The sequence below is a fragment of the Sceloporus undulatus genome, chromosome 2 (genome assembly GCF_019175285.1).
Source record: "Sceloporus undulatus isolate JIND9_A2432 ecotype Alabama chromosome 2, SceUnd_v1.1, whole genome shotgun sequence".
In the NCBI taxonomy this organism is placed as follows: domain Eukaryota; kingdom Metazoa; phylum Chordata; class Lepidosauria; order Squamata; family Phrynosomatidae; genus Sceloporus; species Sceloporus undulatus.
This window is the reverse complement of record NC_056523.1, coordinates 56184768-56206874: the sequence shown is the minus strand read 5'-3', so window position 1 is coordinate 56206874 and position 22107 is coordinate 56184768. Positions and strand designations below refer to the sequence as shown.

Genomic DNA, 22107 nt, shown 5'->3' with positions numbered 1-22107 from the left:
AACAGAGGAGGTAAAGTCATAATTGATCCAGTAGATATGAATTATTAAATGTTCTACCCCTTTGTCTTCACCCCATCCACTCATTCTACTGGGCAATAGCATATAACATGTGGACCTTATGTACACAGAAAGTGCAGGTTTATTACTGAAATTTGGTCAATCATTTGTATGAATCTGAGTTAACTAATCAATAATTAATAAACACATGTTTCAGTTTGTTTTCCATATATTAGCATGCAGGAAAGATAATAAAACAATAGTTTTAAAAACTTTTGGAAGGGTGTCATACTTTGCATCATTTTTAAAGAGGCATTTCATCGAATATGAAACAAAAGGGGAATACCTCTTTAATGATGTTACATATTTATGTTAAATAGAAGTATTTATGCTAAATATAATATTTCTCACATACTCAATCTACTGCATACCTTTGTTTGTCATACAATGGGTCGACCACACTGGTGGGTGAGTGATCCACAGATTAGGGCATCCACAGCTCACCACACTCCATATCATTTAATTGCAATGCATGCATGCAGACAAATGCATGTTGCCCCCCCCCCCCCTGATTAAAATGGGATGTCCATGTTTTTTCCTAGCCATTGGGGGGGGGGGGGGGGGCAGAACCAAACCTCTGTAGTCCGCTAGAGATATAAATATGCTTAAATTAGTTAATCTAATTTATTGATTGGTTAAACATTAAAACTACAAAAAGATATCCATATGTGGATGGGTAAAAATGATTTCTATGTGTCACACACTTATGTTTCACAGAATTCAAGGAACTCTGATCAGATATTTTAAAGATATTGGAGTTCTGCATTCCATTCCTTAACAACAAAATGAAGATCCTCAATTCAAACAGTACTTTCAGTGATAAGTCATTCTTAGTTGCAACACCAGTCTCCTGCCCACAATTGTGGCTCTCCAAAACCATAAATGCTGAAGTATGGTTAGCCTCCAAGCTGCTGGAAAGTTGCCCACTACAAGATGATGGATGCCAAGGCATGAGAATACAATCTAGGACAAATTTAATTCTGTTTCCCACTAATTTCCAGAACAGGATGATGATTAGGCAGCACCACAACAGGTATTAATTTGGGGCTTATCCTGACCATGGAACAATCATATTTTTGTTTTAACATTCAAAACTATTTTTATCATATTAGACCAGACTTTTGTAGAATGCATACAGGGACCAATTCACTAGTGGCCTTGTGTTGATTATTTCCTTCTAACTAGATCACTTCATTAAGAGTCCACAGATTTTGGGCTGACTTTGACAGCTAATCAAACATTTGTAATCACCAGGGCCTCTTCCCTTGGCTTTGCCTTGTTTCTCTGACCAGAAGAATCAAAACACTTGTTGAAGCAAGCATGACATTTAGTACTGTGGTTCTCTGTGAGTTTCTGTTTACCTGTAAGTGCACTTATTAAGAACATTGCCTTGGATCTGGGCTATACAAAGTAAAAGTCTGCACTGATTCTTCTGAAGACCTGGATTTGGAATTCATTCCCATCAAGAGACAGCCAGGTGCCCAAAGCTAGTCATACCTAGCCACCATCATACTGCCTTGCAGGAGCATTCTAGTTGTTTTTCTTGTGTGCCTTCATGCCATTTCTGTCTTATGACTGAACTTATCACAGAATTTTCTTGGCAAGATTTGTTCAGTGGGGTTGTACTTCTGTTTTCCTCTGAGGCTGAGATGATGTGAGTGGTCCAACATCTCCCAGTGGTTTCCATGGGCAAGCAAGGATTTGAACCCTCATCCCCAGAGTCATGTCCACTGCTCAAGCCACTATGCAATGCTGACTTTTTAAAGGAGTTGTTGTCCAGAAAAGTAATTTGTCATGACTTTGAGTATGACCAGTTCAAAATTTATCACATCAATTTACTTTTCTCAACAGCTACATGTGCAGGATATTGTCAGGGGTGTAGCTACAAGGGAGAGCAAAATGAGGACACTACCCTCCCATAAGGATTCTGCTCCCCTCCAGTAAAATTTTCCTTCAGTCCTCAAATTTCTATCATTGCAGCAACATAAAACTTCAGTCGAGCATTTAGAAGTAAATTTTAGGCATCCAAAGATAAGAGCCAGATAAGGAAATGTGAGCATATCAAGTATAAGAATCCTAAGTGTGAATGATTTTCAATGCCTCACTCTCTACAATGCTAGAAATTTGGGAACTGAAGGAAAATTTCATTGGACAGAATTCTGTCATAGAGAGACAATGCCCTAAATCTCCCTCCCCTCCATAGCCACATCCTGATCTGTATCATCTCTGCTTGTCTGTTGTCTGCACAGAACAGGTCTGAAAAAAGAGGCAGATGTATAGGAAGCCCTTTCTGTCAAATTTGCAGCTGATGTCTTGGGACATACTTTGCTCTACCAAAAGATCCAATAATGGCTTCAATTCTAGGCCTGAGGCCAGATCCAAAACTCTTGGCAATCTCATCCATTCCTTGTTTAATGAACTCCATTCATTTAATTGGGACAAGCTGCCCTTCTTTGATTAATCATGCTTTTGAGCAGGGGACTGTTACAGTCTGGGTGACTGGTCGGAGGAAGGTGAAGGGGCTGGCTTGGTTATAGAACTGAGTGTTGCATGTGTATGTCTGTGCTCTTATCTGTGTGACTGTGTGTACATATGTTTAATTGGCAATGTAGTCTGTGAACAACTTTAAATCTAGAATGCTATGGAGCAGGATTCCCCTTCAAAAATAAAAAATGGAGAGTAGCCCTGAACAACCAAGAGCTAATGAGCCGGTGGGAAATGCTTTAAGTGCAGTGTTTTTAAGCAAGGAGGGGTTGCTGCGGCTCCTCCCTTGCTTTTGCAATGGGACAATAAGAGCTCTTCTGGAGCCTGAACAAGTTACTTTAGGAAGCATCTCTGGAATCAGTAGAAGATTTTGTGTGAACAATGGTGGGTCATGTGATCCCACAAGAATCATTCTTCAACCACCTGCCTTGAGGCTTTGGTCTTTGTTTCCAGATAAGGACTTTTAAAAGAAAAGAAACAGGTAAACCAAGTCCCCTGGGACATTGTTTCTCTGTTTGCGTGGTGTAAAGGCTGGGAGAAGGAATCCAAGGTAGACAGAAAGATGAAGCAAAATGTTGGCACAACTAGACCTGCTTTCTAGGAGGCATTGCAGCAATCTGAGTAGGTATTTTCTTGCTTTTCAGCTTAAGTCCCCAGAAAAGAAGAGACAGAACTCTAAAGCTGTGATTTATTTAGTTAGGATTTTTCTAGCACATACTGTACTTCAACAATTTCCCAAGATGACTCACAATTTTTTTAAAAAAAAATACATGCACTGAAGACAAATTTAAAAATAAGCAAATACTTAACATTATTAGAAGTAGGGTTTTTTTAAGAATGGAGAAGGGTTTTTTTCTATGATCTTTATGGGAATGACTTCAGTGGCTATCTGGGAATGCATTTCATGTCATTACTGTGAGTGCACCTCTCTTCATAGTTTACTTGCTTGTACTGTACTTATTTCACCTTGTCTTGAAGGTTCAGCTGCTGGATATTTTAAGGAACAATGGGTTGGGCTGCCTCATTGAAATGAACTTACAACCCTTCTAAATTTACCTTCTTTATTTATTTAATCCTCACATTTCTCCCAACATGACATGCAAGGCAGCTCACAGCTTGAGTTACAAGATACTGTTTTTGATAATATAAAAGTTTTTTTAATTAAGCAATCATATTAAAATAATTAATTTTAACCAGTTTTAAAAGGCTGATGAAATATAATAATGATGAATAAAATGCAAATACACCCCAATTAAAAGACCTCTGCAACAGACAGTTATCACTTAAAGATTTGGGTAAACAAAAATCTCCTTATCTGCCAGCACAGAGAGAGACCAGGTCAGTCTAACTTCGGGTCCATTCAGACTACCTTTTAACCCGGTTCAGGATTCGAAATTTGCACATGAAGTTCATATTGGGCCCGATTCTGTCACAATCCATGTCAAGGCTTGCACAAGGAAAAGCCCCTTACCCTGGGGTATCCAGAATCGGGCTAAAATCCATCTTTTCCCAAAAGACCCGGTTTCCGCGAAATATGAACTTGCCCTCGATCACGATTGGGGCAAATTCAGTGAGGGATTAGGGTCGGAGGGCAGGCAGAGGTCAGAGCATTCCCTCCCCTCATCCGAGGGGAGGGGGAGGAAGAGGAGGAGGAGGAAAACGCAAAGCACTGGAGCTTAGAGGAGGCAAAAGGGGAAATCAGGTGACTTTTGCGCTGCAAAGGGCTGTAAGAGGGATGGGGGAGTGGAGAAAGTGATGATGGAGGAGGAGGAAGGAGAGGGGAGGGAGGAGTAGAAGAAGCCTTGGGAAGAAGGGAGCCATGGAGGGCATTCTCTAACGGAGCAGAGGGAGGATGAAGAGCCAGGCAGCTTGGGAGGGGGGGTCGGAAGAAAGAGGAGGAGGAGATTGCCCAGGGAAATAGGGATGCGGGGCTAAGCCAGGGGATGTAGGGAACTCCAGCTGCAGCAGAAGGAGCCCTTTTATTTCTGACAATTTATGTGCATGATTTTTGGGTGACATGTCTGTGTGCTTGCTTGTGCTACTGTGCTACTTCATTCCTCTTGCTCCTGGATTATTATTATTATTATTATATTATTATTATTTATTATATTATTAGTGTTATATGCGGAGCTAGAGGTCAGAATGCCTGCACTGCATTCCCTTTATTCCCAGTTGATTCCATGGATCAGTTGGAACTGACAGGTCACTCTGCTCTCAGCCTCAGTGGAAGGCAATGCAAAGCTCCTCTAGCAGGAGGAAAAGGGTCAGTTCAGTTCAGGTCACGGCAGGGCATGAACAGAGCTTCCTCAGGCACCCCCCCTTTTTTTATTTTAAAAATTATTTTTGACAAAATATGCGCATGGTTTTTTCTTGAGGCAGATATATAGATGCATAGAACATGGGGCTGCTTGTTCACTTTCCTTCTATTTGCGGCTTCCAGCAAAGGGGAAATCTTGCAAAGGGCTAGACTTTTTTTCCTTTGCGAATCAATGCTATAATTCGAATGTTACATTTGTTTGCTCTGTCAATTAGGCAACGGGCAAAACCATACATGCTTTTGCTACTGCTCTTCAGGGCTAGCCCTGAATTGCTTTTAAAAGCAAAAAAAGAATGCATGGCAATCGCACCCTTTTCTGGCATTCCTCCGAGGGGGGGAAATTACTATTATATTATTATTTATTATTTATTATTATTATTATTTATTATTATTATTACATGTGTACAAGGCATTCTGGGGTGACAAGGAGTGGGGGATACAGGATGCATTAACTTGCATTTTGGGGTTGAAAATGGAGCCAGGGGCAGTCATAACCTGCACTGACCCAAATGCAACACAACAACACACACCACCCACACACACAAAGAGGTTTTAAATTTGGACGTGCGCACTTTGGGCATTTTGTGCAGGGCTCTTTTAAAAAAAGGAGGGGGAACCACACTGCCAATGCCCCTGCAAACGTCACCTATGACAGTCGCTTGATGGACAGCAGGCCCTCAAGTTAAACCGATAAGGCATTTGGGTTTTACAATGCCCCTCAAATCTAGTGAGCACTTACTAACGGAGAGATTTGGGGAGGGGCAATTGGATCTACCCAGTTCCACCCCGTTGACTGGCCAGTGGGAATGGGGCCTTCCTTGGGAAAGACTATTCCATAGTCTGGAGCAGCTACTGAAGAAACCCTCTCCTGTCTCCTCGCCATATATGTCTTTTATGGCAATGAGGCCAAGAGAATGCCCCCCCCTGAAGTTCTTAAAAACTTGGCAACATCATAATGGTAAGATCATTGGCTATCTTATCTACTTCATCTGGTTATCTTGTTACGTCTCTGTAAAAATAAGAGGAATCTAATCCACGTATTGTCATTACCCTCATCTCTTCTCTCCTCAGCACTAAGCATAGAGATGTCCTCTGTGTATAAATACTAAGCTAAACCGTATAAAAGCTCTATTCCCCAACTCAGTCTTTCAGTCTACCTGGGTATGGGTCAGTTCTCTGCCAATCTAAAGGGCTAATTGCTAGTGATAAAATCTGAGCCTGGTTTTAAAGCATACAGGGCAATATAATTGTGGTTTTGTCTGGCAGAATGTAAAACTATTTATAGATCTGACAGACTTACGGAATCTTAGCTAACCGATAATCCCCAGTGTGAGAACACCTTTGAGTTTGGGCACTGGCCTCTAAAAGGTTTTGCCCCACTGCTCTAGAACATGCAGAGGGGTGTTGGGGTTTCATGAATCAGAAGGTGCAGATGTTAGATCATAATCTGGAGGTACCACATGGTTCATCCAGTCCAACCCTCGCATGCGGAATACACAACAAAAGGACGGTAGAGAGATGACCATCCAACTTTTTATTAAAAACCTCCAGAGAAAGTGAGTGCACATTCATGATAAAATCTCAGCTTACCATTCTTATACTTTCAGTGACCAGTAAATTTATATTGGAGACCTTTTAATCAGAAATTACTGTAGACCTTTGCTGTAAATAAGTAGCATTGTCATATGAAATTAGTTATTATAAAATTTTACATTTTTGATGTTATATATATGTCTAATGTATTCTCTATCTCTCCTTATTGTTGTCCTTTGTAAAGGCGTTAACGGCTGAAACTGTTGGACATATTAGCTGTTTAGCACATGCTTCAGCACTTAGGTGTGGACCCCTGTTTTTCAAGGGTTTTCTTCTATGCTTTTTAGTTTGCTTTTTCCCACCCCACAATGAGATCACTGGATGTTTAGGATGTTTTGTGATCTATGGTTCATTGTGATGTAGTTTATATTATGACACACAGAAAACTGAGACATCAATGGAGGCTACAGCATTAATACCCAATACTTCTCAGATATCACTTTCTGTGATGGGAGAAAACTGCATCGGGATCCTTACAGAGAGCAATGCAGGTCTCTTTTCCTGCTTCACCCCAAAAAACTGCAGGCTTTTTCCTGCAGGCAGCCTGCTTATAACAAGTAGCATTCCCTTCTTGTTTGTCTTGTATGTGTGAATTATAGTGAGTCCTCTCTTCACATCGCTGGTTGTCCTTCTTGGTCCACTTTATTCCCCATCTTTTGCCATATCTTAAGACCGCATTGCTTCAGGGAAATGCTGCCAAATTGCTTGCCACAGAACCTTAAAAGTCAATCATTACACTGTTGGAAATGGATCATCAGACCAGTTTTAATTCAAAATCTTACTCTGTATGTCTTTTCTGAAGTAGATATGATAAGCTTCCCTTTCCTTTCACATGAGCATATCACTGTTTGTTCTTTTTGCTTCTATACAGTTATTGTCCTAAAATGTTTCGTGGGCAGTGCTTTTCTGGTGGCAGGCACTTTTCCAATCCACATGAGAAAATAACACCTCAGCAATAAATAAAAATGCATAAATAAAAAAAAACGACAAAAACTAAATAAAGACAACATTGACAAAACTGACTGACTTGATATGATTTCCCCAGTACAATTTTTTGGAAACTCTGGATGTAGAAGCTGAGATGATTAAATAGCTAAAGTTTGCATGACATTCAAAGATTTTTTTTCCATTTTGCTTTAGTGTTACCATATCTTGTTGCAATGTGTCCCAGAGTATATGAGGATGCCCCCTTTCCTTATGACTTTTCTACAATCGCTGTGTTCTTCTCCTGTGGAGAATGTGACAGGAGAAAATGAAACGGCTGTTTTCCCTTCTTTGTACACACTGCTCTCCTCTCAGGTCTATTGCAAACCAAAGCGGTTCAAGAATCTCAGGTGTCCTCCTGTTTTGTTTATGTTTTTTTTTCCTAGTGGTTGTCCTTGGATAACCTCTTCGTTAAACCTGAATCATTCCTTATTATTTGTTTAGTGAAGACATTTCCCTGGTCTCTGGTGTCTCAACATATCCACAGTGAAGTTTGACCTGGCATACTGGAACCCCTAGATAAGCTCAACAAAATGCATGGAGAGCAAGATGATCCAGGAGGGCAACCAGGATCAGTCCCATTTTGGCCAGTTTCATCCAGTTTCTCACATTATTTTTTCATGGTTGTACAATCAATAAGAAATGATAGAAAAAGTTCCTCTTCTAATTTCAATTGTGACCTCTGTTCTACAACTTACAGTGGGCCCTTCATACGGCAGATAGTAATCCATGGATTTGACTGCCCACAGATTAACACTTTCCAATTCATAGAATCATAGAATTGGAAGGGACCTCTAGGCCATCCAGCCCAACTCCCTGCCATTCAGGAAATGTCCACAAAGCATCCCGACAGATGGCCATCCAGCCTCGTTTTAAAGACCTTTAAGGAAGGAAAACTCCATTACACTCCTAGGAAGGAGTGTGTTCCACTTTCGAACGCCCTTACTGTCAGGAAGTTCTTCTAATGTTGAGGTGGAATCTCTTTTTCCTGCAGCTTAGATCCATTGTTCTGGGTCCTGTTCTCTGAGCAGCGAAAACAAGCTGTTCCCTCCTCCCAATATAACATCCCTTCAAATATTTAAATATGGCTATCATATCACTTCTTAATCTTCTCTTCTCCACTAACATTCCCAGCTCCCTGAGTCGTTCCTCATAGGGCATGGTTTCCAGACTCTTCACACCATTTTAGTGTCGCCCCCTCTGGACACGCCGCATTTTCTCAATTCCTTTTTGATTTGTGGTGCCCAGAACTGGACACAATATCCAGGTGGGGCTGACCAAAGCAGAATACGTGGCACTATTACTCTCTTGATCTAGAACCATACTTCTATTGATGCAGCCTAAAATAGCATTGGCCTTTTTAGCTGCCGCATCACAGTGTTCACTCATGTCAACTTGTGTCTACTTGGGCTCCCAGACCCTTTCAACGTAGTTTCATTCAGCCAGGTGTCCCCCATCCTATATCTGTGCATCCATTTTTCCGGCCCTAAGTGCAGTACCTTACATTTCTCCGTGATGAAATTCATTTTGTTAGCCTTTGCCCAGCTTTCTAGTCTATTCAGGTCGTTTTTGAATTCGATCCTGTCTCTGGAATTTAGCTATTCCCCTCCAATTGGGTGTCATCTGCAAATTTTAAAATTATGCTCCCAATTCGGTCATCCAAGTCATTGATAAAGATGTTAATAGCACGGGGCCCAGGACAGAGCCCTGTGGGACGCCATGGTCACTTCTTTCTAGGATGAAAAGGGAGCCATTGTAGAGCACCCTTTGGGTTCGACCAGTCAACCAATTCCAAATCCATGTAACAGTTGCCTTGTCTAGTCCACATTTTACAAGCTGTTTTGCAAGAATATCATGGGGAACTTGTCAAAAGCTTACTGAAATCAAATATACTATATCCACAGCATTCCCTTCACTAAAAAGCTGGTAATGTTATCAAAGAAAGAAGATCAGATTTGTCTGCATGACTTGTTTCTCTGAAACCCATATTGACTCTTGTGATTATAGAATTGCCTTCTAGATGTTCACAGACTCTCTGTTTAATGATCTGCTCTAGAATCTTTCCGGGTATTGATGTCAGACAAACGGGACAATAATTGTTTGGATCCTCTTTTTCCCCCCTTTTGAAGATGGGGACAACGTTTGCCCCCCCCTCCAGTCTGCTGGGACTTTCCTGTTCTCCAGGAGTCTCAAAGATTATTGCAATGGCTCCAATATTACATTTGCCATTTTTTTTAATATCTTGGATGTAGTTCATCTGGTCCTGGAGATGTATATTCATTTAGATTAACAAATTAGTGTGGCACAGGGAGGCGCTAACACATCCAGTGCGTGTTTCTGCCCTTGAATAATGGTGGCATGGCCATCCATGTTTTGGTTGGTTTTATGGAGCCCTAATGGTCCCAGAAAGTGTTCTAGGGGTCAAAGAATACATTGGATCTTTCCTTCTGAAAACAGAGAGAAATATTCATACTTGGAGAAGGAGATCTGACCATGGGAATTTATCCCCCTTCAGCAGCTGGATAAACCTCCACAGCCAGTCTTTCTCCTCTAATGTGATGTCTGAGGAAGAGGGAAGGAGGCATGCCAGTTTGTCTACTGGGATAATCCACAGTTCCCAGTCACACAGACACACATGGAAATGAAGGAAGGAAGGAAGGAACCACAGAGGGCGAACTCCTACCATACTTCAATCCTGCCAGCACAAGCAGGATTCTACCTTCACATACTATCAGTCTGCACATATTAGCATTGCTGTCTTAGACTCCAGTTAATGAAACTCATACTTTGTTTGACTGAATAAAATCTCATTCATGTAAATGGGTCTAGACTGTATGACTAAGTCTGGATCCTATCCATTATTTGTAATAGATATTGACTCACTCAGAAAACAGCCATCACTTGCTTCCAGATGCAAAGTTGGTGAAGTGCACCAGAATACATGTGTGCATGTGTGTGTGCCCATGTACTTTCAAGTCATCTGTTGACTTATGGCAACCCCATGAATTTCATAGGGTTTTCTTAGGCAAGGAATACTCAGAGGTAGTTTGGCCAGTTCCTTCCTCTGACATATAGCAGCACCTGGTATTTGTTGATGGTCTCTCATCCAAAATATTAACTGGAGTTGACCCTGCTTAACTTCCCAAAGCAGTCATGATCTGGTGCCTTGAGGGTATTTAGGACCTACATCATTCATGAGCAAATTCTAAAGGGCAGGAAAAGTAAAATCTTTTGCAGTTTTTCATCTACTTCAGCTAGTGAGCTCTGATGTGGCAGTACTGTGCAAGAATGTAAGTGACCATATTCTAAGGCAGTGTATTAGAGAACAAGCATGGTGTAATTGTGTTGTGTCTTGTGACTACATCTTGTGGAGATTAGGCTCCTAATCCCTGCTCAGGCACAAAAACCCATGGGTTGACTTTGGCCAAGTCATACTCTTATCCTAAAAGTAAGGCAATGGCAAACATGATTAAACTTTGCTAGCAAAAATATCCATAGCTTGGAGTCAACTTGAAGGCAAATGACAACAACCATCAATATGTATGGTGCTTTATGGAATGCAAGAGACCAATTCCATGCTCAAGCAACATACAAACTAAAAAATGTTCCAATTCCTCGTTATTTACTTTTATGTGGCAGTGATTATCCTATGGATTAGGATTTCTGAATCACTTTTCATGTGTGATGGTAATTGATTTGTATTTGGTAGTGCCATAGAGAGCTCTCATTCTTCTGCAGGATGTCTGGAGTAAAAAGATTGAGTCTCATGTCAACACCCTTGATGATGTGACTGTTTCTGCATGCCAGTGATGTCTTTTTTAAAAAATGGAATGGTGTTGATCAAACTGTTCAGCAAGCTTGATTCCTTTGGCATAGAAAGGTAGGCAGGCTGGTACCCCCCAGATGTTTTGGCCTTTATCTCTCATACACACTGACCATTGATGATGCTGGTTGAAGCTCATGGGAGCTGCAATGCAGAACATCTAGAATGTACCAGGTTGCCTACCTTCTAAACTTCAATAGTCCTAAGTGATACAGTGGCAACAACATCTAGAGAAGCATGGGCTTCCCACTTGTGCTCTGTTCCTGCCCTGCAACAGCACAGCACTAATGCAAACACCAGCCAAGGATATTAATGAAGTTTTACAATACCTATAAAATAATCCAGGTTTAAGAGTCTGACTTGTTAGACTGCCAAAGGGGGGGGGGGAGAGAGAGAGATTTTGCCACTACAAACAAAACAGATGGTAGCCAGCAGTTGATCTTGACATATTATCACCGTCTAAGGTGAACCACATAAGTAATAAAAACCTAATAATAAAAAATTATTAAAAACACTAACTGCTGGAATAATCACACCTTTCCAAGTAAACAACAAAACAGTGCAGTATTCAAGGTGAAGTCGAAGGCTTTCATGGCCGGCATCCATAGTTTTTTGTGGGTTTTTTGGGCTATGTGGCCATGTTCTATAAGAGTTTATTCCTGAGGTTTTGCCAGCATCTGTGGCTGGCATCTTCAGAGAATGCTCTCTTCCAGGCTAGCATTCTTGGAAGATGCCAGCCACAGATGCTGGTGAAATGTCAGGAATAAACTCTTATAGAACATGGCCACATAGCCGGAAAAACCCACAAAAACAGTACAATATTCATTGGAATATTCTAGGTACTGATACAGACTGTGAAATAAATGGGTTATGGTTATGCATTTATTGTACAAAAATGTTTATTGTCTAGGAAGACAATGAATCATATGTGCAAGAGAAGTTTCTATGGCTGCAGGTAAAAATATTAAGATTGTCTGCTTTATGGAGATGAAGGTTAAGCATTATGAAGGTGAAGTCATGGTGTGGATACTGAGTGCAAGACCTAACACCCTCTGCTGGTTAGACTACATCAGGTTTGTGTATGCCATGACACAAGAAACAGAGCTTTGAAAAGTTGTGGGGTCTTTTGTTTGTTTGTTTGTTTGTTTTATTTTTTTGGACAACTTACAAAACTCCCTAGCCAGCAGGTCATTTGGTCATGCTGGCTGAGGCATTCTGGAAGTTATAGTACCCAAAAAAAAAAAAAACCACCCTAAGGTTTCCATGCTCTTACAGGGAGTGAAGGCTGCCAGCTCTCAGTACCAAAAACAGCCACGGTCAAAGAAAAACAACCCAATCCTGTCTTTTTTGAGCTTAGTGTTGACACCTTAAAGACCTGCAAAAAGTATAACCTACCAAGCTGAATGGAGTCTCTTCCTGTAAATTGTGGCTTGTGTTTGGCTTGCATGTTTACAGGTTGTGCCAACGTGCAGGTTTTGCTAGGAAACTTCCTCTATGGTCATGTTGGAGGGGGGCTTCACTGTTCACAAAGTAGATTTGAGGGGTTAGCACAGAGAGATATAACAGAGACATAGCCTTATGATATGCGTATGTCTTCAGATACAGGATATAAGTGCACAAGCCCCTCTTAGTCTGCTTAGCTTGAGCTAGAGACAAAAGTAGACAGACAAGCTGGCCCTTTATGTAAGTGGTATGCTTTTGTTATAAAATTTCCTTTTTTAAAAGGTACTCTGTCTTTCTTGCACTCCTTTTTCATATGCTTTAGTCTGGTTCTGTCCAGGAGGTAGGCAAGGAAAGTACCAGTGGGATTCCCCAGCACTGTCCCAATATGTTGCTAAGGTAGAAGAAGTCAGTCATTGGGTGACTTCAGCTCAGGCAAGGAGAAGGAGCAAGCAAATCCCATCATAAGGCCATTTTGAATTATGATCCTGTCCTCTGGAAATGCTCCTCCTAATTTGGTGTCATTTGCAGATTTGATAAGCATGTCCCCTATTCCATCATCCAAAGTCATTAATAAAGATGTATAATAGTCAAGCAGTACCCTGTGGCACCTCACTGGTCACCTCTCTCCAGGATGAGGAGGAGCCAGGATGTTGAGCACTGTTTGGGTTTGGTCAGTCAACCAACTACAGATTCACCTAAGCATAGCATTGTCTGGCCCACAAATTCACTAGCTTATTTACAAGAATATCATGGGGAACCTTGTTGAAGAGGTACTCCAGTTGCTAATTTTCACTGTCCTTTGGAAGAGCAAAATGGTGAAGGGTCTGGAAACTATGCTCTGTGAGGAGAGACTTAGGGAGCTGGGTATGTTTAGCCTGGAGAAGAGGCAGTTAAGAGGTGACATGATAGCCCTGTTTAAATATTTGAAGGGGTGTCATATTGAGGATGAAGCAAGCTTGTTTTCTGCTGCTCCAGAGAATAGGACCCAGAGCAATTGATGAAAGCTCCAGGAAAGGGGATTCCACATCAACATTAGGAGGAACTTCCTGACAGTAAGAGCTGTTCAACAGTGGAACATACTCCCTCAGAGAATGGTGGAGTCTCCTTCTTTGGTTTTTAAACAGAGGTTGGGTGGCCATCTGTTAGGGGTGCTTTGATTCTGTGTTCCTGCACAGCAGAGGGTTGGACTGGGTGGTCCTTGTGGTCTCCTCCAGCTCTATGATTCTATGAAATCTGATCAAGAAAACATGAGGATAGATTCACCTTAGTCACCATAAATAGGAAATGACTTGAAGGCACACAACACAGACACACAGAGATACGGGGGGGGGGGCACCCAGTGGGTTTCTGAGGCTGATCAAGTGTTCCAGTCCTGCTCTCGCACCGTTCTAGGGCAACACAAACCCCATTATACACATTTGGCTGGCTCTGTAAACATCAGTGATAATAACATTTCTGTCCCTGGCTGGGAGGCGCTTTATCCCCTCTCTGGTCTCTTTAATGGGTATCCGGGAAGAGGTGCTGCTTGGTCAAAGCTGCGAGTCTTGTTTGTTGGGGGGGGGGGGGAACCAGGAGCAAAAAGAAAAAGGCATACTCCTGGCAGAGTTGTGCTATCATGCTGAAGATTTTCAGACAACATTGTGCTTATCTAGGACTTAACCTATGAAGATCCAAGAATGCTCCAGCAACAAATCATTTCTGAAACTTTCCCAGGAATGATTTGTTGCTGGAGCATTCCTGGATCTTCACGGCAGAAGTCCCGGATAAGTGCATTTCTGAAAATCTTCAGTGCCATTGCACAACTTTGCTGGGACTATGCCTTTTCTCCCCCAATTTTCCCCATCTCCTTGGAGAGCCCCCAAAAATGAACACTTAATTAAAGGAACCATAGTATGGCAAAGTGACTCTTTTCAACTGTAACTCCCAGAATCCCTCAGGCAAAAGAGATCATAGAATCAAAGACTTGAAAGAGACCACAAGGGCCATTCAGTCCAACCCCCTGCCATGCAGGAACTCACAAACAAAGCACCCCCAACAGATGGCCATAGAGACATTTTGGGATTTTCCTGAAAGTAAAAAGTGGCTGATTTTGTCCATTTTTTTGCAGGTTAATGTTGGATTAATGCTCCATGCCCCTGGTGTGTCTGAAAACAATCCCATGTTTGAGGGATTTTCCTGGAATTTAAATCCAGTTTCTGCACGGAATTTGGGCACTAGCCTCCCATGTGATAAACTCATCTGTTTAAAGGACCTCCAAAAGGAGGAGACTCCACTACATTCCAAGGGAGTTTGTTCCACTGTCAAACAGCCCTTACTGTCAGGAAATTCCTCCTAATCTTGAGGTGGAATCTCTTTTCCTGGAGCTTGCATCCACTGCTCCGGGTCCTAGTCTCTGGAGCAGCAGAAAGCTTGTTCCATCCTCAGTATGACACCCCTTCAAATAGTTAAACAGGCCTATCATATCACCTCTTAACCATCTCTTCTGCAGGCTAAACATACCCAGCTCCCTAAGTCTATACAGTCGGCCCTTCTTATACACAGATTTTTTATGCATGGATTCAAGCATCCACAGTTTGAAAATGTTCAAAAAAAGTATAAATTTCAAATATCAAACCTTGATTTTCCATTTTTTATAAGGGATACATTTTGTTATCTTATTATATTTAATGGGAGTTGAGCATCCATGGATTTTGTTATCCACGGGGATCTTGGAACCAAACCCCAGCATATAACAAGGGTTCACTGTACTTCTATTGATACGGCCTAAAATCGCATTGGCCTTTTTAGCTGCCGCATCAGAAACTTTTGTTGTAGTTAACATTCAAAGATATGTTGAGCAAATGAAAATAGCAAATAGACTAGGTGAAAGAAAGAAGTTGGTAGCATGAACTTTCGCTGACTAAAGTCTATTTGCTCAGATACATTTAGTGCGAAAGGTCATGCTGCCAACTTCTTTCTTTCAAAAGTACTACAAGATCTCTTTACATGCTTTTGTTATTGTTGTGTGCCTTCCAGTGGTTTCTGATTTAGGGCAATCCTAAGGTGGTGAACATATGATGGGGCACATTTCTTCAGAGTGCGTTTGCCATGACTATCCTCTGAGGGTGAGAGAGCGTGCCTTGCCCTAAGTCACCCAATGGATTTCTATAGCTGAGCAAGGAACCCTTGCCTCCAGAATCAATCGTCCAATGCTCAAACCAGGGCTGGCTCTCTGGAAGTAACTACCCCCCCCCCAGGAACTTAGAATCATAGAATCATAGAGTTGGAAGAGACCGCAAGGGCCATCCAGTCCAACCCCCTGCCATGCAGGAAATCCAAATCAAAGCATCCCTGACAGATGGCCATCCAGCCTCTGCTTAAAGACCTCTAAGGAAGGAGACTCCACTACACTCCTAGGAAGTGTGTTCCACTGTCAAACCAGCCCTTACTGTCAGGAAATTCCTCCTAATGTTGAGGTGGAATCTCTTTTTCTGCAGCTTAGATTCATTGTTCCGGGTCCTAGTTTCTGGAGCAGCAGAAAACAAGCTCACTCCCTCCTCAATATGACATCCTTTCACATATTTAAACAGGGCTATCATATCACCTCTTAACCTTCTTTTCTCCAGGCTAAACATCCCCAGCTCCCTAAGTCGTTCCTTATAGGGCATGGTTTCCAGACTCTTCAACATTTTAGTCGCCCTCCTTTGGACACGCTCCAGTTTCTCAATGTCCTTTTTGAATTGTGGTGCCCAGAACTGGACACAGTATTCTAGGTGGGGCCTGACCAGAGCAGAGTACAGTGGCACTATTACTTCTCTTGATCTAGACACTACACATTGATGTAGCCTAAAATTGCATTGGCCTTGTTAGCTGCTGCATTGCACTGTTGACTCATGTTGAACTTGTGGTCTACTTGGACTCCCAGATCCCTTTCACACGTAGTTTCATTCTGTCAGGTGTCCCCCATCCTTTATTTGTGCATTTCATTTTTCTGCCCTAAGTGCAGTACCTTACATTTCTCTGTGTTGAATTTCATTTTGTTAGCTTTGGCCCAGCTTTCTAGTCTATTCAGATCATTTTGAATGTTGGTCCTGTCCTCTGGACTATTGACTATTCCTCCTAATTTGGTGTCATCTGCAAATCTGATAAGTATCCTCCCAATTCTGTCATCCAGGTCATTGATAAAGATGTTGAATAGCACTGGGCCCAGGACAGAGCCCTGTGGGACCCCACTGGTCACTTCTCTCCAGGATGAAAAGGAGCCATTGTTGAGCACCCTTTGGGTTCGGCCAGTCAACCAATTACAGATCCATGTAACAGTTCCTTTGTCTAGCCCACATTTTACAAGCTTGTTTGTGAGAATATCATGGGGAACTTTGTCAAAGGCGTTAGTGAAATCAAGATATACTATATCCACAGCATTCCCTTCATCTACCAAGCTGGTAATTTTATCAAAGAAAGAGATTAGATTTGTCTGGCATGACTTGTTTCTCTGAAACCCATGTTGACTTTTTGTGATTATGGCATTGCCTTCTAGATGTTCACAGACTCTCTGTTTAATGATCTGCTCCAGAATCTTTCCTGGTATTGATGTCAAACTGACTGGACGATAATTGTTGGGATCCTCTTTTTCCCCCTTTTTGAAGATGGGGACAACGTTTGCCCTCCTCCAGTCTGCTGGGATCTCTCCTGTTCTCCAGGTGTTTTCAAAGATTATTATCTTTGAAACTTTTCTGAGTTTGGAAGGAAACAAAGCCAAGCCCCTTACCAAAGCCCAAGACCAAAGACTGCAGCCTCACTGAAGAAATAATCTTCCTCCAATGCAGTGTATAGATAGTCCTAGGCTGCATCCTGACTGCAGAAACAATCTGGTCTGACACCGGAGCCCTGTTGGCGCAGATTGTGAGTTCAATACCAGCCAGAGCTCAAGCTCAACTCAGCCTGGCATCCTTCCATAGGTTGCTAAAATGAGTACCCAGCTTGATGGGAGTTAGCTTACACATTGTCAACTGCTTGGAGTGGTAAGAAGTGGTATATAAATGAAGCTGCTATTGCTCTTGACACTGCTTTAATTGCCATGGCTCCAAGCTATGGAATTCTGGGAATGGTGGTTGGTTGTGGCACCAGAGTGAGTCGACTTAGCCTGGCATCCTTCTGCAGGTGGTATGAGTATACAGCTTGCTGGGGGAAATTAGCTTACACTTTGTAAACTGCTTAATAAATTGGTAAGTGGCATTGAAATGTACTTGCAAAGATTGCCATGGCTTCATTCCCAGAATCCCCCAGCATGGAGCTGTGGCAGTTAAAGCGGTGTGAGACCGGGCTGTTGCTGCAGTCTAGGGCTAGCTCTATACCAAGGTGATGGGTGCAGACCTCTGAGCCCCTCCTGGACCAAGAAGCCAAGCAGCCCCCCATTGAGCCCCCCCCCAACTCCAGAGAGGCCCCTGGGGAGGAGGGAGGGAGGGAGGGAGGAGGCGGAAAGGAAAGGGGCAAAAAAGGAAGGAAGGACCACCCTTATCCCTCCGACCCACCCCCAGAGGCCAGGGCCCTTCCTTCGCCCCGGTTGGCAGAGCAGCCGCCTCCCTGCAGAGTGCCCCGGGGCTCCGTGGGGAGAAGTCGGGCAGAGCCTCCAAAGGCCCTCGCTCCGGGAGAGGCCCAGGGGGCGGGCGGAGGAGCAAGGAGGAGGAGGAGGAAGGGAGCTCCTTGCTCAGCCCCGGCTGCCTCCCGCCTCAGAAGAGCCGAGCCTGCCGGCGATGCTGGGGAGCAGCTCCAACAGGTAACCGCTCCTGCCTTTCGACGGGGAGCGACAAGGGCGGCGGTCCGGGCTTCGAATCAGCTGCTTCTCCCCGTATTCTTCTTTCTTCTTATTATTCTTATTGTCGTGGTTTGTTATTATTGTTTGATCGCTTCCATTTGTATGCCGCCTTTCTCCCAGAAAGGGTCCAAGGCGGCTCTCTGCTTGAGAGGGGGACTCTGCAGAGCAGGCAGGCAGGGCTTCTGGCCCCTGGGAGGCTGGGGCTGCCTCCACACTGGAGAAATAACCCGGTTTGGCTCCGCTTTGACTCTTTGTCGGGCTTTTTGCTGCTCCGCTCTGGGCCCACAACAAACTCCAACTCCCAGAATTCCATAGCAAAAAGCCCGACAAAGAGTCAAAGCGGGATTGCATCCTTGCCGTGGATGTGATGAAAACACAAATGAGCCTACTTGCCCATAGAGAACCATCGGGGTAATCGCTGGGCAAGTATTCCCCAATAGTTCTCTATGGGAAAGTATTTCCTAATGAATCTTTATGAGGCAAGTATTCCCCAATGATTCTCTGTGGGCAAGTATTGGGCAATGCATACCCCGGTGTATACCCCAATGATTCCCTATGGGTAATATTCCCCAGAGATTCCTTATGTATTATTCCCTATAATCCCAAGTGTTACTTTCCTCTGGGCAAGTACTGTCCTGATACCAGTGGCTCCCGTTCAGTGGGGTCTGTTTAATCTGAATGGAGAGTGACTCTACACAGTTTCCCACCTTGTCCCTCTTGGCACCCATGACAGCAGCTTCCCAGCTGATGCTTTGGCAAGTTCAAAGGAACTTCTGTATCCAGCCGCCATCTTTCCCGGGCTGCTTGCTTCTGACTTTTGGTCTGGTTTTGTTCTCACTTGCAGGCTGGGTTATTGCAGCCGGGGAAGGCATTGAGGCCAAAATCCCGCTGGGTTATGGAGTGCATATCTTCTGGATGTCATACAGGACTTGGGGTGGGACTTGGGGTTAGGGTGAGAAATGGCAAGTAGCACCATTTGTGGGATGTACAGGTGTGCATCAGACCTCCATGCTCCATGTCCAACGTTGTGCTCACTGCCTCCTTGCGTATCGTTGCCTATAATTTGTTTAATCTTTTCTTGATTTGCATCATGCTGTAGTCTTTCATAAGGGTTCACCTGCGGATGCTTGTCCCCATTTTGCAGACTGGGAGCCAAGGGTAGAGAGTATAGCAAAATGATCTAAGCAATGTCCTGCTGTGTCTCTGGGTGATTGTTCTGCAAATCCTGGTTTAAAAACAATAGTATAGTATTCAATGAGTATCTAATTGACAGAGGGATGGCCCATGCAACAGGTGAGATAGCCATATTTAGAATAAGGGCACGTGTGTGTTGTAAACACAGAAGGGTGGTGCACATCTTCAGACAATTTATTCAAGTCATTTATTTAAAAGGAAAAGAATCTTGAAATTGAAGTAGGAAGTGAAGCAAATCTAGAGCGATGCAAGAGATTGCACCAAAGCCAAAGCAGTATCTATGGAATAAGAACAGGCGCATCTTTACATAGCAAAATGTAGATTGGGGCAGGGAGAATTTAGACACCACATTTTTTCAGATCATCTCCTGAGAGTCTGTCTAGAAGCCAGAGCCAGCATGGCCAATGGTAAAAGATTCTGGGAGTTGTAGCTGAAAACACCCAAGAGGCCACTCCAGTTTAATTGAATATGTGTCTAAGGGAGCTCAGAGGCAAAGAGAAAGGAACACCCAAGTTATCAGAAAATCCTGGCACTTTGGAGGTGGAAGGAAAGGAAGATGAGAAGATGGATAGCTGGAGGAGAAGAACTATGGCGGGTTGGGCAGTGTTGCCTGGGATGGTGGATTTTATTGCTTGTACACACCTTCTGCCCTTCGGCAGAAAACTTTTCTCTGCAGCTCTTTCCTCTTGCCAAGCTCTTTAAAGATGCTTCTCTTTGGACGATGTCTTATTGGAGTTGCAAGGAACTACTCCAAAAAAGATGCATAGTGGACTCTTCACCCTACCCACAAACTAATAGGAAACAAATGCAAGGGGTAGTAACTTCAGGGAACATGGGGAAACCTTCTCCAAAACAAGGTTGCCTTCCCCCGCCCTTGCATTTTTTAGCCCCTGGGCGCTTCCAGAAAAGGAGTAGGACCTAATATTCATATCTCTGCCTTGGCCTACTTTTCTACATTTGAATAAACATGGGGACTCAGATTCTTTGCTGAGTCTGGTAGAATCTTTTACATAAGGAGTAGGGTGCTCTTTAGCCCGCCAAAGGTTTTGCACCACAGTTCCCACAGGCTTTCCATATTGGCCATGTTGATTGGGGATTCTGGGAAGTGAAGCCCAAACCTTCAAGAGGACCAAAGTTTCCCCACTCCTGAACCATAGACTCAGAAGAGACCCCAAGGGCCATCCAGTCCAACACACTGCCATGCAGGAAGACACAATCAAAGCACTCCTGACCAATGGCCACCCTGCCTCTGTTTAAAAGCCTTGAAAGAAGGAGGCTCCACCCCTCTCTGAGCTGAGGCAGTGTCTTCCACTGTTGAATGGCTCTCACTGCCAGGAAGTTCTTCCCAATGTTTAGGAGGAATCTCTTTTTCCATTATTGCATGGAGCCCAATTTGCATCCATTGAACTCCCAGACACACCAGTTTATGACAGCTGGTACAGTCAGAAATGTGGCCTCACTGTTCTCTCATAAGGATGCTTTCAACATTTTTCAGGGTTGCATTCACACTGCAGAAATAATCCAGTTTGGCACCACTTTAGCTGTCATGGCTCAGTGCTATGGAATTCTGAGAACTGTAGTTTGTTGTGGCACCAGAACTCTCTGAAAGAGAAGGCTAAATGTGTCGCAAAATTACAGTTCCTAGAATTCCATTGCACTGAACCATAGCAATTAAAGTGGTGTTAAACTGGATTATTTCTGCAGTGTGGATGCAGCCCAGGAGAGCATTAACGCTCTGGAACTGCAACTAATCCACATTGTGATAGAAAACAGTGCTTGTTCTTTGGTTGATGTACCTTGTCTTTGGTTCCAGTGAACTGACAAGACTCTCAAACGATATCAAGTAGAGCTGATGTGATATTGAGGGCTTAAGCCCCTTACAGGACATCAGTACTAGATACGATGAGGCAGCTCCAGGATTGGATCATTCAGCTTTCCCCCCCCCCCCCCCCTCCTGAAACTAGTGTAGCTTGGTGTGTATTGAGTTTGATTGAGCTAATGGGGCACTGGCCTGGACCATTGGGGCAGGGAAAGGGGGCTGATTGTTTGTCTCTTTACCAATTGTCTAGTGTACATTTCTCCAGAGATCCTGCACTGAACAGGCAGTTGCACTTGATGGCTCATGAGGCCCCTTCTGACTCTATGACTCTATGAATTTTTCAGGCTTTCTCCTTCTTGGGCTTCTCAAGGGGAGTTGAACATTTTATTTATTTTATTTACAGTATTTATACCCCACCCTTCATCCCTAAAGGCTCTCAGAGTGGCTTACAATTATTATTATTATTATTATTAATTCGACAGTTCCCTGTCCTCAGGCTTACAATCTAAAAAGACACAACACAAAAGGAGAAGGGAGTGGTGATGGGGTAGAGGATCAGGTACAGCAGTTTTTCTCTCCCTCTGAAGCCTGGACCAAGG

At 43.2% G+C, this 22107-nt stretch overlaps 1 protein-coding gene across 8 annotated transcripts in view; it reads left to right on the top strand.

The window, feature by feature from the left end:
• Positions 1 to 2938: 2938 nt before the first annotated feature.
• The window catches only part of COL7A1 (collagen type VII alpha 1 chain), a 172616-nt gene continuing 153447 nt past the window's right edge, over positions 2939 to 22107 (top strand). For 7 of the 8 annotated variants that reach the window (XR_006102318.1, XR_006102320.1, XR_006102319.1 and 4 more), the window contains exon 1: positions 18397 to 18456. The gene's annotated coding sequence lies outside the window, so the exon portion shown is untranslated. Of the gene's footprint in view, positions 3023 to 18396; positions 18457 to 22107 lie in introns of those variants that run through there. The other variant, XM_042453283.1, reaches the window with a different exon arrangement.